The sequence below is a fragment of the Thunnus thynnus genome, chromosome 20, assembly GCF_963924715.1.
Source record: "Thunnus thynnus chromosome 20, fThuThy2.1, whole genome shotgun sequence".
Classification (NCBI taxonomy): domain Eukaryota; kingdom Metazoa; phylum Chordata; class Actinopteri; order Scombriformes; family Scombridae; genus Thunnus; species Thunnus thynnus.
This window is the reverse complement of record NC_089536.1, coordinates 745,385-747,884: the sequence shown is the minus strand read 5'-3', so window position 1 is coordinate 747,884 and position 2,500 is coordinate 745,385. Positions and strand designations below refer to the sequence as shown.

Sequence of the window (2,500 nt, the reverse complement as noted above, 5' to 3'; positions counted from 1 at the left end):
TGCATGTTTTCACTTCCTCGCTGCGGTAAAGTTCAGTGTTAAACATTTAATTTCCTCTCAAATCAACTTTTGGATACTTTCATGTAATAATTGATTTTCAGCTCAATGTGTCGTCTGAACTGTTTGAAATTCAAACAAATCTTTAAATTTTAAGAGACAATTTCATAAACGTGTTAGTTGTAAATATAAAAGTATCAAATTGTATTTTTCATCCACTGACACACAACGACGTTATAGAACAACAACACATCAACACATTAAATTAACTTTATTCAGTGTTGTAATTAACTTCAAATATCAACTCTGCTGTGATTCATATGTGACTTCCAGCATAATTTATTAACTTTTATCATGAGTTTGTTACATGATTCATGAATTGAATACTTTTAAATCTTTTTGAATATTGTTATGGAGCAGATACAGTCTCTGTTTGATGTGATTGTGATGTTTTGTGCGTATGTGTCTAAAGATGGCGTCTATACCTGAGAGATGAGAGTCAGATCATCGTCACAGCTGACAGAAATATAAAGAAAAGCACAAACGTGATGATTAAAGTTCACGAACCGACGTTATGACATCATTAACTGACAGAGACGAGAGCGAGATGCGACCGCTGTCATGTCGGATCGATACAAACTGATCGCATCTTTATTAACAAGCAGCAGCAGCAGCATCCTGCCCGTTAAACGTGTTGGCGTGCTGGGAGCTCTGTGACATCCTGTGGTTACCGCGGCGATGCACAGTCTGAGCTTATTGATTGGATCGTTACACAGTCTGCTGGTATGCCCGATCAGAGCGTTTCATCACAGCCAATTAACCAATCAGATGAAGACTTCAGAGGAGGGTCGGTGATATTGTCACTATATTATACAGTTATTAATCCCAGTAACGCTCTGACACTGGGGGGTCAGCGTGACCAGCTGTTGTGAGTTCTCGCCAACGTTAGCCGCCGTTGGAGGGAGTGTGAATCGTTCAGCTGACGTCGGGACTCATGGATGTTCCTGTCCAATCAAATACGAATCGCTCGACCGGTGTACGATCTAGAAATGTTTCCGGCCTCCAAGTTTGGTTTCTCTCGCTCAGCCTTACATCGTGATGACGTCACGGATTTTAAAATGGCTTTTCTTGAAATATGAAACCTTCACGGATCAAACATTCATGATAGAAATGTAGTTAAACTCCATCCGATTACAATCTAATAGTATATATATATATAAGTAAAGGAGACTCTTTATAGAAGCAGTCGGATCTGACATCTGCTGCATGGAGGGACATGTAACTGAATGTATATTAATAACATATCTATGTTTTTTTCTGCAATATGAGACAGTTTAAAGATGAGTAAAGATACAACTTTCAGCCTTTAAGGTGCAATGAAAGACACAGTGAAAATAAATTCAGATTATCTCCATAAAAACATCTTTACAGGAGAAAAAGACAGACAGACTGCAGGTTAAACAGACACACAGGTGATAATAAAGTGTAAAACAGTCAACAACACAAGGTCACACACACACACACACACACGCACACACACACACACACACACACACACACACACAGCTGGCTGTAGATAACACAGACATCTGGAGAGCTAACACACTCTTATAACTGCTGCTTGTTACGCCCTGTGAGCCCTCAAGGACTGATCACACACACACACACACACACACACACACACACACACACACACATACACAGTGTTTGTGATGTATAGGAGAGTCAGGCTAAAGCTTGTTAAACGCAGCCGAACCAAGACGGGATTATGATTCATGCTCTTCTCACACACACACACACACACACACACACACACACACACACACACACACACACACACACACACACACACACACACACGTATGTTTCCATCACTTCAGAGGACGGTACGTTGACTTATATCCACTCGTGGAGACGTACTCTCACCTTAAGCTAACCCTAACAGAAAGATAAAAGAAGTGAAGATGTTGAATGAAGCAAAGACAGAAAACTCACATCAACCTGAGCAGCTTTCAACTCTCCTTTTCTTTCTCTTCGAAACAATAAATCTGTCAAATCTGACGACATAAAACATCTTCAAACCCACCATGTGTTATATGAGTTATACATGTTACTGAAGACTCCACAAGCTAACACTGTTTATACACCTAAAATCTACTAAAGGCCCTCTGGAACCTCCTTCAGAACCCTTATAACCTCCTAAAGCACCACTAGAACCCCAAAAATAACTCTTATAACCTAGGGGGTTATAAGAGTTATTTTAAGGACCGTTAGAACCTCTTAAAGAACCATTAGAATCCCTAAAGGACCATTAGAACCTCTTAAAGAACCCTTATAACCCCCTAAAGGACCATTAGAATCCCTAAAGGACCATTAGAACCCCATAAAGAACCCTTATAACCCCCTAACGGACCATTAGAACCTCCTGAAGAACCACTAGAACTTCCTAAAGAACCCTTAAAACCTACCACTAGAACCTCATAAAGACTGATTTTAATCTCGT

General features: G+C 40.0%; 1 protein-coding gene across 5 annotated transcripts in view; it reads left to right on the top strand.

Annotated features, from left to right (window-relative positions):
* Positions 1–2,500, top strand: part of LOC137172719 (transcription factor COE3-like) — a 73,848-nt gene that overhangs the window by 51,609 nt on the left and 19,739 nt on the right. The window lies entirely within an intron of this gene.